General features: G+C 36.9%; 1 long non-coding RNA gene across 2 annotated transcripts; it reads left to right on the top strand.

Annotated features, from left to right (window-relative positions):
• The first annotated feature begins 10,672 nt into the window (after positions 1-10,672).
• Positions 10,673-13,604, top strand: LOC127633989 (uncharacterized). Of its 2 annotated transcripts, XR_007969295.1 has the most exons (7): positions 10,673-10,805; positions 10,906-10,990; positions 11,242-11,389; positions 11,832-12,017; positions 12,251-12,388; positions 13,131-13,258; positions 13,404-13,604. It is a non-coding gene; the product is annotated as an uncharacterized LOC127633989 (long non-coding RNA). The 2 variants fall into 2 exon arrangements; XR_007969294.1 differs by lacking the exon at positions 10,673-10,805 and having other exon boundaries at positions 10,858-10,990.
• The last annotated feature ends 1,271 nt before the right edge of the window (positions 13,605-14,875 follow it).

The following is a 14,875-nucleotide window of genomic DNA, read 5'->3' as shown; positions in this document are numbered from 1 at the left end:
GAAAACAAAACCTAAATTTGGGAGAAACAAAATTCCAATTGGCCAGAGCCCTCGTCCGAGGGGGCCTTTCACACACTTGCAACTTGATTTTATATCTTTACCCTCCGACCATGGTTATAAGTACGTGCTGGTAATTGTGTGTCGCTTTTCTCGATGCGTAGAAGCGTTTCCTCTGCAAACTACCACCGCTGAAAAAAGTAGCAGAAATTTTATTGAGAGAAATATTCCCAAGATGGGGAATTTGTGAGTCACTTGACAGTGAACAAGGAAAACATTTAAAAGGAAAGGTACTTAAAGATCGGACGACAGGATTGTCGCCTTTCGAAATTTGTATGGGACGGCCCATGCCCTAACCGTACAACGCTCCATTGGTGAGAGCAGGCCCGACGGGTCCGTTAAAATAGTTTTTGCAGGAGTATCTCAAATTGTTGACAGAATTTCTCAAAAACGCACTATACCGCTCTTAGCATTCAAAACATGAAAGATACCACATTTATACCCTTGCATATAATCTAGGGGTGAAAAATCTGGTACAATTGGGAGATGAGGTATCAATTGAGAAAGTGGGAATTTTTGGATCAATGTCTACATGATATGAATTCCTTATACAGTGTTGTTGACAATTCCAACCTCTATGCTTGTTGAAATTGAACCAGGCTTGACTCGATGGATGCATTTAATGTAAACTAAACTATTCCTGCTTGCTATACTAACCCTAAACCGCCAACATTATGGCTTAATGCTTCTACAATGATAATACTATTTTCCCCCCGATAGGTCAGCCGAGTGAAAGTGCTTTATGGTGCTGATGTAATGCCTTTCCGATGAAAAGGAGATGATTCTGGAAAAGAAAGAAAAGAAAAAAAAAAACAGTTACTAACTTGACGGGAAGGGTCATCCCTTCCATGTGTTTTTTTCTTTACCCCCCTTCTCTTCCTATCTATACCTATCTGAAAATCTTTAGGTACAAATTGATGCTCTCAGGGAACTACAAGGAATTCCTTGGTCTAATTCGAATGGTCCAACGACTGACATCTGCATCGTTGATGAATCGTTGCACTGAGTGATCCTGCAGTCCTAGCTTTAGCAATCGGTTGCTCTATTCCGACACCACCACTGCCGTTGTTCAGAGATCAATCGATCACAGTGGGGGGGCTGGTACTTTCATCACAAGTGTTTCACTCCAGGTCCAGGACACCTCATCTACATCAACAGGCGCTGTGCCACTCCTCCAGCACCCAAACGAGAGATTGCAGCTTGTTACTGGTTTTGTAAGAAAGTTCCTGATTGTGCTTGTGAGAATCAAGATATTATCAGATACACCTTTTACTATGGTTTCCCTATTCACTAAAGAAACCCAATGAAATGAAGGTTCTCATTCTCCTCATCATCCTCAAATATATTACTTTAGCACAACCTATTGAGGACAGTCTGAATCACGTGGCTGAGAACATAGACTATTTTGGTGCAAGTAATTTTGCCCACAGAGATAATTATTGGTGGAAATTTATTAATTACGTGACCCTTAGAAACGAGTATCATAACTGTTATGATTGTGCTAACACTCCACATGCAACAGACAAGCCACTCCGACTCCAGCCAAGCACTCTGACAGAGACAGAATCCAAATGCATGATATGGCTGTACGCCCTGGCTCTTCTCCTGCCAGAAGGAACTTGCACTGGACGGCTAATGTATATAGCCCATCGATTTGCCCAATTGAACATTAATGTTGATGCTAAAACAGCATGTTCACCTATGTGTAATTCATTGTTTGCATATGACTCTCATCCATGACAGGGTAAAGGAAGTAATTGATATGCCCACACCCCTACCAGTACATGTCAAACCAAGTTTCACCGCACCTGTTTGTATTTGTCAACGTGGGCATATATAAGTGGTATGTCTACACCACTCACATTTATTACACCTGATTCTAAGACCGGGTAACATAACATGACTGATGTTCAGCAATACATGATTGCCCTCAGAAATGAAATTGACACTCACAAGAAAGAATCATCTAGTGACAATAACCTTGATTTATTTTCCTGGGTGGGTAAAACATTTGGAAATACTGCCTGGAACACTTTAAAACAAACTGGATTAGCAATTACTTTAATTTTTGGTTTGGTCTTCCTCCTGTATGCTGGTACACGCATCTCTGTATGTATCTCTGTGTCAAGATGTTTAAGAAAAAGCATGGTGTTTATGCACCACCTGAAAATAGAATTCCTGATGGCCAAGAAGGAATAGTTTAATAGGAATGAGTTAAGATAAGAACGATGTGAGTATTGTCTAATTCTCAAGTAGGGGACTGACGCAAGTGGCTAGAGACATTCCTATATTTTATACTTTTGCTTGATATTATACAAGCTTATTAATGTATCCACAACCTTTGAATTATAATATAGTCATATACTTCACATTCATGAAACCAGCTTATATGGCATTAACATTGTATTAAGACTATTCCTTGTATGTCCATCCTTGAATTCCTGTGTTGTATACATGTTACCAGACACAAGCCTTATATGTTCAATGTGTGTGTGTTAGAAGATTACTTCATGTTCGTTCTCTATCCTTGTAAATGGTTTGTTAAATGGTTTGTGCTTTCTGTGCCCATCATTCATGTGAGAAACTGGAGCGCTGTTTTGGACAAAATATATGAACTTCTTGCCCTTTTGACCTGAATTCAGACAGCTTGGCTAACTTAGATATAACTATTCAAGCGATGTGCAGATGGGAGTCTTGCACATACACACACACACAAGATAAGACACACTTGTGTAGTTCTGGTGTTTCTGCCCGGTGTGTCAACATACAGCGCCACCGCAGCCTTCGCACTTCAGTGGGTCATAACAATATGTCTTGACGCCTCTGAGTTAACCCCAAACCATGCAGAACACGCTGTACCAAATAAGGAATCTTCTTGGCACAGTCTCAAGAGGGTATAAATACCTTAAACTTAACTTTTGGTTGTCAGAGAGACTAACAACTCAACTCTCTCGCTCTTCGCATCTGATCTCCAACTTTGAGGCCTCATCTTTAATTTTGACTTCTTTCATTTAATTACTTCACTAGACAAGACATAGTATTGTTAGATTAATTCCAGGACTTAGTCCTTGGATATATCCTTAAGATATATCTAACTGGTGGCTCATGCTCAAAATAAAATGGTCTCTTCTAAAAGAAGACTCTTCGGAGATGCTGTACAACATTCAGAATGAATTAAAGACAAAGAAATGATTTCGAAAATCTTAAATTGATTTAAAATTATTACCTAATAATATTTGCATTAAAATATGACACTGTCCTTGCCATAACCTAAAAACCCAACTGAAGCCACAAGTCACAGGTCTTATCATGTTCTTGTTCTGATCTGAGGGTGAAAACACTGTACTTTGTGTTATAGATCATTTTCTAAGTCAAGTCTAATTCAAGTGAATATTCTACTTCAGAATCTTACCAGATAACCACATTCATTCAATTACTCTACAATATACACACATTCACTCTTTGTCATAAGCATGATATGCTGAAAATGGATCTAATAATATTTTCACATTCATAATTATGAATGACATCTGAATCACGTACTGTGCGTGACATTTTTTATTAAAACAGCAAATTTCGCAAAATTGTGATGTTTGCACTATTGGAAATTACTATTGGTCTGTTCAATATTTCAATCATATAAAAGTGGGCAAATATTGCATGTTTAGTTACATGCTGCCATCTTACATGATACTAACACTCTGAACCCGAACTGCTGACACTGATGCGTGCGTGCTACGGGCGCTGGAATAATACACAAGGTTTCCGCTCTGCTTGTTAAATTTGAGTCCTGCCTTCATCGATTTGATTGGCTTTCTCAAATGACATTGATGTGACTACTGCGCACTCTAAAAAGTTAACTTTTCTTAACCATTATGTTATCCCTGCAACAACTTAATGACAATTAGACAGCAGTGCATAATGGACAGCAGAACAGCAACAAGCATATCAATTATTGGGGGGACAGTCTGGCCTTATCTGATTATTGGGGGTGATTGTTCCCTATACAGATGCAGTCTGATAATGCGCGCCAATGGGAAACAGATCTTGTAATATCACGCGGTTTGATGCGTCATTAATGGTACAGGAGTGACATGATCAGTAGAGGGCACTCGTATTTCATTCTTTATATCAACACTGATGTCTTATGGTATAGTCACACTCTTAAAAAAGCCGGGTTATTTTTTTCTACCCATTTGCTGGGTTAAGTATTTCAACCTATTTTGCTGGGTTATATTCTTGATAATGGCTCATATTGACCCAGCGTTTGGGTTATGTCACGGCATGAGTTAATTTTTCATACGAGAGCCAGTCTCGCCAAAATACACAGCAAGCGGTTTGATGGCAATCTCTCTCTGAACCGAAATGTAGCGTGCAATTGCAAAGCATGTCAAACAAACCGATGTAACCACTAATGATTCTGTTACTAATAGCAATTTTATTTGGTATGCACATTCTGATTATATTGATGCATACACTAAAAAATGCTGGGTTATTTTTTCTACCCATTCGCTGGGTTAAGTATTTTAACCTATTTTGCTGGGTTATATTCTCGGTATTGGCTCATATTGACCCAGCGTTTGGGTTCCTTGGTTGACACAAAGTACACTTAGAATATTTGACCCAGCGTTTGGGTTATCTCATCTCCTTGCGCTGTTCAAGGACAAAACGTAACGGTCGAGAGGACGACGACGTTGGACAGTATATGAGTAAAGGTAAGTGATGATATATGTTTTGCTATAAATCTATAAAACTATATTTAAACTAGTGAAAAGTATGATATTTTTGGGATTTACATAATTAAGGAAAAAGTGACCATTAAAAACACATTAAAAAATGAATACCCTGAGGTAATCGCGTCGTGGCCGTTACTCATCGGGTGCCGGTTAATGACAATAATTCAATTGGCCGGCATCAATTATTCCGTTTAAACAATGGATTTCAAGACATAGTTTTTTTATTTTTATTATTATTATTTATTTAGACATTAATTTTTTTGTCTTAAATGCTATAGTGGTTGTATAAAACAGGTTATTTCCATATTGCGTTTTTCAGCCTTATCAAGATCTTATATTGTTCACTTTATATCCCTCAATTAAAATTAGAATTTCTTCGTGACTGAAAATGTTCTTCCTGATCCTTTTGTCCGCCATGTATAGGCTATGAAAGATGTGTTAATATAACTTTTTAGATTGTACGTCGTTGTTTTGACCGCTCACGCGAGACTTTGAGAGTTTGTAGTGATGCGCGCGGTTCCTGTTTACAAATTGGAAGGCTGCTGATTGGAGTACAAAAAAAAAACCGTAATTCTGTGCGACTACGCATCACTTTACGGAGAGCTTACGACATACTAGTTAAAGGGCACCTATTATGGCATTTAAAATGTTCCTAATATTGTTTTGGGAGTCCCCAACAACAGTTTTACATGCATGCACTGACAAAAAACACTTTTGTTGTCTTATAATATGCATTTATGTTTACCTGATTTGCTCACCAACTCCCAAATGATTCGTTCAACGACTCATTTTTCCAAACCCCTCCTTTGCGTGACGCTAATCTGCGATGATTGGTCAGATGACCCAGTCAGTTGTGATTGGTATACTCTGTGCAGAGATTGTCGGAAACGGAACGCCCATCACTGCTTTGTAGTAAAAAAATCAAAATCAGAGAAGGAATTTGAGTTGATTTATGTTAGCGATCATAGCCCAAAGTTCGGTGGTAAACGCCCAATCAGTTATTGTTTGCTTTAGCCCAACGCATAAACATATTGGTAAAGCACTGCATTACTACAAGTTATTGCTCTATTCTTTATGACAACTCCAATAACATCGACAAACATTTCACATATTTTAAAAAAATTGACATTGGAGACCTAGAAGCTGCGCTGAGCGTAACTTACACAACACACACAAATACTTATTAAGCATGCTAAAAAACACAAAAAAGCAACAATTATTAATAATAATTACAGGTTGTGATTCGGAGGAGGAAGCTGATCCAAATAAACTTGGTACTGAACCTTCCTTCAGTATCAACCGGCTCGCGAATCCACACTTGAAAGCATTCATGTTCGTAAAGCAATCGTCATTAAAATGAGGCGAACACAGCAAGGTTCGGGCTATACGTGTGTGTTATAGTTGTAAATATAAACTCTAGCCACTGATTCTTCACATGCTCGTCCCTGGGCAGTGAAAAAAAGTTAGCTTTTGATATGCACTTCAGAACACAGCGTCTTGTTGTGGACATGATGTTTTCAAGTTTTCCCTGGTGTCTGCGCGCGCAATGAGTGGGCGCGGCCAATTTGATAATTTTTCGTCTTGACGTCAGAACGAAAAGGAAAATGATGCATTGGAAAAACGATTCATTACATTGACTCAGAGTCGACTCCTACTTTTGAGAGACAATAACTTTTTTTATGGTGAACTTTCATATATAAAACTTTGCAGGATGTTTTTGTTCACTTAAATCTATGTTACACACTACATGAAAGGTAATTTTCAAAATTCCATAATAGGTGCCCTTTAAGTTCTGCCTTAAGAACAGGTGGTGCAACCGAATTAAGCACTGACTTAGTTACAAACTAACTAGTAGTTTCTAAGCCCTTAGTGTGAGCTTTACGTCCTAACTTACTTGAGAATTTACGCACAGCTGGTGCAACCCTACCCTGCTATTTAACAAGCAATGACTAGCATACACGTCATATAATCACAAAAGGGGTGCAATATGTTTTATTTTACGCAAAATAGGAAACTTAGAAACCCTTACAATGTTGAATTGTTAGGGATATTACAACCTCTTGTTTTTGAGGATAGCTGAAATAGACAAAAAGAAAACTAGCTAACAAGACACAACAGTGATAGCTAGGTTTAGCAGTAGCTAGCTAACTTATTCAAGATATTGCTAATCAGATGTTTCCTTGTGTTTTTGTACAGCAATGGACATTTTTGTGAAACAAAAACTCACCAACTGGAATCTTGAGTGCCTTGTTGAAAAATTTGCAGGTAACCATTCACAAATATCTTTTTCAATTACTCTTAAGGATTTTTTGTTTTGTTTTTGTTTTTTGGGGGTAAATAATTGTGATTTTCTCCAATATAACCAGTGTCAGCTCTAGCATTTAAACCGTGTCAGAGTATATATACTGTATATAATGTAATCCATGCCTGATTTTACTGTTTGTTTGTTTGTTTGTTTTTGCTTGTTATCTTCCAGATGAGCAGATAGATGATGACAGTTTCTTGTTATTGGATGAGAACACAATTGCAGCCCTCATTCCAAAAATTGGCCTCCGACTAAAATTTTTAAAACATTTCCAAGAACTTAAATTAGTAAGTTAGACATGCAATATATCTGTTTTCGTTGCCAAGCCAGCATAGCTGACTTGAAACAATTTTTTACACACTTAAGGGCAGTCCACAGCATTAACAGTGCTTCCACACATTTTGAATGCAATCAGAATGGTTGTCAAAGGACTTTTTATTATATGAGATCATACAGAAGGCACCTAGTTCAACACAATAATGACCATAACATCAGCAGCTCAGCTAGGTCTGATTCTGACCAGGCTCCCAGTTTGACATTTGAGGCACTTGATGCTCAAGAACATACTTGTGTGGAAGTGTCTGACATTAGTGGGGTTTGTGATTTGGATGATTTGGAAGAAGAGGATATGACAGATAGGGTAGCTCTTTTCCTGGCTAAACTGAAATCGAAGTCTTCACAGACATTCACTGCTGTGAATTTTACAGTGCAGGAAACATCAAGTCTGTTGTCTGATATTGTCTCCAAGCTTCAGGAAAGAACAATGTCTTTGCTTAAAGATCTTGGACAAGACAAAAGCGGAGAAGCACAAGAATTGAACAGGCAATTCGAGGCAGCTTCTGAGCCCTTCAAAGGCTTAGAAACTGAATATAGGCAAATGAAGTATTTTATGCAGTCTGGTAACTTCATTCAGCCAGTAAAGGAGGCTGTCCCTGGCATTTCCTATGTTCAACACACAGATTCCAACAGTGGTACAGTTAAACAAATTTCAGTGTGTGACACATTTCAGCGCATTCCACTTAGACCTCTCCTAAAAAAGTTACTTGAACTACCAGGCATCATGTCTAAAGTTATTGCATGGCAGAAGCAAGACAGTGGTGCTCTGCAAGACTTTTGTGATGGTGAGCTCTGCAAATTCCATGCCCTGTGCTCCCGTGAAGTCTCTATTCCTCTTCTTCTTTACATTGATGATGTAGAGACTGTGAATCCCCTTGGCTCAAAGACATCTGTCCACAAATTAGGATTTATGTATTTTGCTATCAAATGTTTACCGAAAGAGCTCCTCACTTTTTTTGCTGGCAGTCAACAAAACCGATGATGCCAAAACCTATGGCATTGAGGCTGTTTTAAAGCCCATAGTGGAGGACATAAAATCATTAGAGAAAGAGGGTGTTGATATCAAAACATCATCCTTTGAGGGAACAGTAAAAGTCAGCATCTGCCAGGTTGTTGGTGATAATTTGGGGCTGAATGCAGTTCTTGGATTTACTGAAAGCTTTGCCAGCAATTATGCTTGCCGGTGGTGCCGTGTTCCAAAAGAAGTCCTAAGGGTACAGGTAAAAGAAGACCGTGGCATTCTCCGAACTGCTGAGTCCAATGAGAGAGACATTGGTCTTGATAGTGTCTCGGACACTGGCCTAAAACGTTCAAGTGCCCTCAATGATCTCCACTTTTTTGATGTCAGCAAAAACATGGCACCAGACATTATGCATGACATCTTAGAAGGTGTAGGGAGTTATGAGATGAAGCTGATCATAAACTCACTGATTGAGGAAGGACACTTCACCCTAGACACACTAAATTACAGGATCACAAGCTTTGACTATGGCTTTAGTGATGTCCACAACAAGCCCACTTTGATTACAAAGCATTACCTGCGTAACAAAGATGGGGTCATGAAGCAGACAGCAGCACAGATGTGGTGCCTTTTGAGACTCTTTCCTCTAATGGTTGGAGATCTAGTCCCAGAATCAAATAGGTTCTGGGAGCTACTGCTTCTTCTCCTTTCCTGCATGGAATTAATTTTTTCTCCATCACTCACTGTCGAGAGCACAATCTACTTGAAGTGGCTAATAGAGGAACACCATACTCTCTTTCTTGAGTTGTACCCACATCAACATCTGAAACCTAAACACCACTTCATGTTGCATTATCCAAGAGCTATAAGACAGCTTGGGCCATTGGTGCAGTTTTGGACCATGCGATTTGAAGCGAAGCATGGCTTCTTTAAACGCATAAGCCATATCACGTGCAACTTCAGGAATATCTGTAAGTCGATGGCCATTAGACATCAAGTAATGTTGTGTTACAATTTCTTTTCTGGAGGTGTCTTTGATCACAATGTTGAAGTGGGCCAAGGTCACAGCACTATTCTCGCTGATCTTTAGAGATGTGATGAAATCCAAGAAGGCTTGGAAAATATTCCATCCTACACAGAGGTGTATGTGCCAGCCTGGGTAAAACTTAAGGGAACAACATATAGGCCAGGTATGACAGTGTTTGTGTCTTACTGTTCAAGTGGTGACCCACAATTTGGATGTATAAGACACTGCTTGGCTTTTAACTCCAAATTTAAATTAGTGATTGAGAAGTTAGTCACTGTTAGATTTGAAAGGCATTTATTTGCCTTTGCTGTGCAACACACTCGTGCCATCACATGTATTGATGTCACTGATCTCTGACTGATCATCATCCTGTTCATACAGTTCAGTCATTCAGAAAGAATGATGACTGTTTTTATGTGTCTCTCCGATACAGGGTGTTGTAATGGTCTGAAAAAAACTAACTGAAATCAGTTATTGTTTAAAATGGTCAAATATTATGTAATTTAATAACATGTAATCTAACCATATCTGGTTTAATCCAAATAAACTTTTCTTAGTGTTTAGTGTTATTGAAGGCTTTTCAAAAATTATTTAGAAAATCAGTTTACATTTTGTTAAACAAATACAATCTAGTTAGGGGGATATTTTTTTAGATGGAGGCAAGCTTCATCATTATCTAGCTCCAAGCATGCATAGAGTTCTGTGAAACCAGAGGTGCCTATGTCCACAAACCAGCTATGGTGACGGGTCAGGACCAGTAGACCTTTGACATAGAATTTGTGCACATTTCAGGCCTGCCTGGCAGTTGTGTGAGTCAAAAGTGCCATAAGATAATAATATGATTTGTATTTCCAAGTCTTCCTTATCAATTTCTAAGTAAATTTTAAATGCATTAAGTTAACTTATATTCTAATATAGAATACTGTATATTGTATTTGCCTAAACATAGTTTTTTTGTTTGTTCTGTAGAACAGTATCCCGCCACAGCACGGCACTGCATATGAAAATGCACAGGCCACCATTGCATCTGAAATTGCACAGCCCAGCACTGCACATGAAAATTCACAACCAACATTTGTTCTTAATCTTTTCCAGATGACACGTTTGTATGTTTCCTGACAACTAGGAAAAGCATGAGTACTGACAACTATTTTTAATTTGTTGTCAGTACCTTTTTGTAAAGTAACATTTCCTACATTTACAGTAAGCTACTATATTTACTGACAAATCTGCTATGTACCAGGATATCCGTGCAATTCTGATGAAAGCACCACATGGACCCTCTATTGTGGAGAGTCTAGAGAATAATACAATTTCCACCAAGCAAAGGCGTGCAATGGTGCGAATTACCGTTTCTTTTCTTATTGAGAAATATGGCGAAACGTGAGTATAAATACTATGTATTTTCACCCAAATCAATTCAGAATAAGACTATCTATTTTGAAACAATGTTTTTCTTTCTTATTTGGCAATCATAATACAGACCATCAACAGAGACCAAAAAGGCAATGGCCATTTCTCTAGTAGAGACATTTCCCTGTCTCCGTGACCCTGAAGGAAATGGCTTTGTGAGTATATTAATCTTATTTTATTCTGCTGACCGACATTATCTATCTCAACTGTCATTTAACTTTTCTGTCATACTGTGTTATACTGGTCAACTTTTTTTGTTAAATATAATTTTTTTATGATTTAATTTTTTTATGTGAGTTTACCATTACTGGTGTTTTTTGCACATTGGTGATTTAAGGTTGCAAATGATACTATGTATATTTTGAAACATTAAATAACAACAACAATGACAAACATTATCTTTCAGGAGGCCTGGTTCAGCCAGGGGCGAAAACACAGGCCTTCCACAGGATTTCTTGAGGAGCGCCTTCGCAATTTAAGAAAGAGGATGCGGAGATTAAGAACACAGCCCTCCATAGTGCCTGTCTGTGAGGAGAGGTTGACTTTCATTCCTAGTAAGACTTATGCTTATAATATTTGTTTTAAAGAATGAAAAACTATTTGAAGAAAAATCTACTTAAATTCAGTGGGAAAACAAGTTTATTTTTCTTAACCCCATTGGCAGATTATTTTTCTTGTAAGAATAAAATCAGATTTCTCTGAAAACAAGACTTAATATCTTATGCCATTTTGCTTGACAAGAAAATAGTATGGTTTTTAGAATGTTTAGCTATTTGATAGCCCAGATTTATTTATTTACTTTGATTATTCAATCATTTTACTTGACTTATAGGTTAGAGTTTTTGGAATATTTGAATGAAAGAACAAGAGGATAATATTGCCACCCTTGGCAAATATGTTTTTCTCATATTTGCCAAGGGTGGCAATATTTGTGGAGGGCATGTAAATATACAGCTGATGTAAATTAACCAATATGACTTTTCACTTTGTCAACAGCATCAACTTTGTCTCCTGAGAGAGCAATTCAATTAAAAGAATGGCTAAAAAACAATACCAGACCACTGGACCAGGTTGAGCAGTATATGAAAGCTTTTTAGAGCTCACTGGATTCGCCAGAACAGCTCGAAACCAATATCTGAGATTTTATCAGAGTTCCCTCGTCTAATGGATACCCCAGGCATGGTAAATGCAATATATCCTCAGTGTCTTTTTCGCTTCGTTGCCTAGTAGATTGAAGCAGATGAATTTTAAATTTGATTTAATAATAATTATAATAACATTAATCATGTGATAAAGTGCCAGCCTCACTTTCATCAATGAGTAAAATAAAAAATACATTGAATTTATCACTAAAATTCTATGATGTTATAATCATAATTGTCATAATATTAATTTCCAACTACACATATCTCAAGACTTTAGTGTACTCCACCCTGATGCTGCTGACAAATTGTGCTCATCCTGGTTGCCTGACTTTGCTGACAAGATCCTGGCCTTTGCTAAAAGAGATGGACGACAAATGGATTTCCTCAATTTAGACAACATATCTGCAGGTTAGTAATTATGTAAAATCAAATGCAGAAGAAACTAAGTAAAAGTACTTGCCCCTTCTTGATCTTCTCTTTTCTCACTTTTTAAAAACACTAAAATGCTGTTTAGCTTATTTAAAGATGTGTTTCATGTGAGTTGATCACACGTGGCCAGGCGAGACATCAGGGAACGGTCTCTGATTTCATCACCTTTATGTCATCTCAAACTCAAATAACTTCCATTCCTCTGCAAAATACAAATAAATTATTGTTGATGTGTGCGACCTATAACAAAATTGTCACACCAGTTGAACTATTTTGGAACTTAAATGTTTCAGACCCCATTGAATTGTATTAAAAGTACAAACAGACATCTCCTTCAAATTATGTTTGTTTGTGTTCTGCAGAAGTAAGAAATTCATATGAGTTTGAGATGGCATAAGGATGAGAAAATTATGAAAGAATTAGATATTTTGGTGAACTATTTTTTAAAGCCACACAGAACCAGTAACGTTTAAAACTCTTGTTAGAGCAGCAGTTGTTTAGGAGCTGAGATGTGTACTTTAGCTACGGTCCAGTTCGCATTGAGGATGGATTAGTGTTTACACCTAAAATGTGATGTGGTCACTTGTGTCTTTGATGACCTCCATACAGTATATGCTTTTTGTGATCCAGTTACAAAACATTTTGGGCCCCCATTTACAGCTGTATTTTGTGCTGATCGCTTGTGATCAGATCACTGAAATTAACTTTTCTCTCCTTTTAGATACCAAAGGCACCATGGCACTGAAAATTTTACCTCAGATCCTTCCACCATCTGTGTACAAGATTGGCAACAAAACATTCCGGCCAACTATTGAGGAAGCCAGAACCTCTTTCATTGATGTACAACCAGTAAGTAGAACATGTGAAAACAACACCAGAGCATGCTTCTTTATTTACTTTAAATTACAGCTGTTATTTAATTGCACTAAACCTGTAACAATTTTTTGGTAAGGAGTACATGCACTTTAAAGTTTGATGTTATTTTCTTATTTAGTCTGGAACCAACATGGTGCAGTACCTACTAAAACAGAGGGAGGAGAAGCCCTTCCCATTTGTCTTAGAACTTGGAGTTGGTGGACAGTTTTTCGTGGTGGTGAATGGGGAAGCCCTAGAAGAGCAGACTCTCCTCAAGGCAGTAGATGTTTGTTTCAAGTCCTTTTTTTGCTTTGACATCCACTTTCCAAAACAATGTTCCCCTGCCTGGGAGTTTTTACAGCAGGTAGTTTATGAGTTGCCTGGTTCCGAAAATTCAAATATTCGCTTTATGCGTGCCTCCATTTATGCTGCTGAGGACTAAATTATTTATTAAACTAACTAATGTATGTATCTATTTTTATTTATTTATTTATTTATTTGGTGTTTTGTGAATTGATTTGCTACAATTCTTGTACATTCTTAATTAAAGCACTGCCTTGTTCCAAAAATGTAATTATAGATTGTTTGAATAATTTTATGCTGGACTAAAGAAATTAAATGTTAAATAATATACTGATACTATTTATTTAATTTGATATTCTGTATAATAACTATTTGCTATTATTTTGTCATCAAAAATGTATTTTTTTAAGTGTTTTAATTTTCTGCCTGATTCAGAATAACATTATAGTTTTTGCTGGCCATTTAATAATTAAATAAAATGCTTTCATGTTGTACATGTATACTGTTGTGAAATGTTTTTTAATAAGCACAACATGCTTATTACTATTTTTAGTAGTAGATTATCTAAAATAAAGAACCTTTAAAAAGTAGTCGCTTTTAACCCAGCATTGTGTCAAGAAACAACCCAGCACACTGGTTAAAATAAATAACCCAGCAAGCTGAGTCAAAAATAACCCAGCGTGTGTTCTGTCCAATATTTACCCAGCACTGGGTTACCAAATAACCCAGCAATGGTTATTTTTAACCCAGCATTTTTTAGAGTGTAACTTTAATAAACTTTATGAAATGCAAGGGAAAATGGAAAAATATTTTGTAACATTTTAAGATGTTTCAATCATAATAATAACAATATTAATAATAATAATATGGTGATATTTATAATAGAAAAAAGATCACCCTTTATGTTAGCGATTAAATAATTAAAAACATTAAACACAAACTAACACGTTTTGGTTTTCTTAAGTTTGTGTAAATGCACTTGGGGTTCAAAGATATTTTTAAAATTTTTTATATAAATTAATTTTACACAAATACTGGATGTGGTCTTTTTTCATGAATACAGCGCATACATTTTTCGCCATCTACCTGAAAAAAGACAAGTGAAATGTTACATTGTGCCCCATAGGCACATTTGTATCATGGTCAAATTACAGCTTAAAATACCCCTCTAACAATTGTATCTGATATAATTAATATAAATAGAAAATAAATGAAAAATTGTGTCAATAAAATCAATTCATATACTTCATATATAGGCTAATTTAGCAATAATTTTGACACTTGACAATAAATACACAACAAAGCCAC

This window comes from Xyrauchen texanus, chromosome 41, assembly GCF_025860055.1.
Source record: "Xyrauchen texanus isolate HMW12.3.18 chromosome 41, RBS_HiC_50CHRs, whole genome shotgun sequence".
NCBI classification, from domain to species: domain Eukaryota; kingdom Metazoa; phylum Chordata; class Actinopteri; order Cypriniformes; family Catostomidae; genus Xyrauchen; species Xyrauchen texanus.
The sequence above is the reverse complement of the archived record's forward strand: the minus strand, read 5'-3'. Positions and strand labels throughout refer to the sequence as shown.